This window comes from Myotis davidii, unplaced genomic scaffold, assembly GCF_000327345.1.
Source record: "Myotis davidii unplaced genomic scaffold, ASM32734v1 scaffold107, whole genome shotgun sequence".
NCBI classification, from domain to species: Eukaryota; Metazoa; Chordata; class Mammalia; order Chiroptera; family Vespertilionidae; genus Myotis; species Myotis davidii.
In genome coordinates, this window is record NW_006383012.1 from 6,788,818 (window position 1) to 6,790,076 (window position 1,259).

A 1,259-nucleotide genomic window follows, 5' to 3' on the forward strand; every position below is an offset into this window, starting at 1 on the left:
GGGGTTGGGCCAGAGGTCGGGGGAAGGGGAGGTGTTGAGGGTCCTCAGTGCTGCTGCAGAGGCGGGAGAGGCTTCTGCCAGCACTGCTGTGCTCACCAGCCAGAAGCCAGGCTCCCTGATCCTTAGTGCTACCTCCCTTGGAGACGGGAGAGGCTCCCTCAAGCTTGGCAGCTGTGAGCCCGCTTCTGGCTGAACGGTGCTCACCCCGTGGGAGCGCACTCACCACCAGGGGCAGCTCCTGCATTGAGAGTTTGCCCCCTGGCTGTAAGTGCATATCATAGCGAGTAGTCATTCCGCTTTTCGGTCGTTTTGCATATTAGGGTTTTATTCTATAGGATGCTTGACCTGTACTTGCAAAATGCAATGTTAATTTTTAAATATTTTACCCACTTATTTTGTGGAAACTTTGGTTATAGTGTGTGTTGTTGGAAATGAGATATATTCCTTTATTTAATGCTTCTAAAATAAAATGGGTGAGTTGTAGTTAGTTTAAAGAAATGAAAATTTAAAATAAATTTATGTAAAAAATTAATATTACATAAACTCAATGTTTTTTTTCAATATTTTCTTATGTAACTCCTCATGAAACATGCCTACAAAGGGTATCCTATCTAATACTAGACAAACATGGTAATTGACCATATCTTCGTTATGCCTCCCATTGGCTAATCAGCACAATATGCAAATTAACCACCAACAAAGATGGCAGCTAATTTGCATACTGCAGGAAGGGTGGGACAGTGCCATCCTGCCTGCTCTGCAGCCATCAGGGCCTGCTATCTCTGTCCCAGGGCGACGGGCATCCGTGTGCAACCCGACCCGGGGCAGCACCCCAAACCCCAATCGGCCCTGCATGTGCATGACCTGGGGAGGCGGGGTAGGCAACGAGGGATCGGGAATTGCACCAGTCCTGATAGGTGTCTATGATGCAAAATGGTATCAGGAGATATTGGTATTGTTCACAGCCTCCCCAGGACGGACAGACAGACAGATAGACACACATGAAAATACACATGTAGGCATGCTCACTGCCTCTGCTCACTCCCCCTTCCTTATCTTGCTACAGGCTCATTTTGGAGAGGGATCTGCAAAGCCTGGTGTGTGGCTGTGCTGAGGGGACAGTTTGCCAAGAAGACTCTCGCTCTGGTCTGAAGGAGTCGGATGCTCTCTGAGGCCATGACCTTGTCGCAGGACCCCTTCCCTCCCTGCTTACCACTGTTTCCCACGTTTCAGGTTTTGGAATGAGCCAGAAGGTGGGC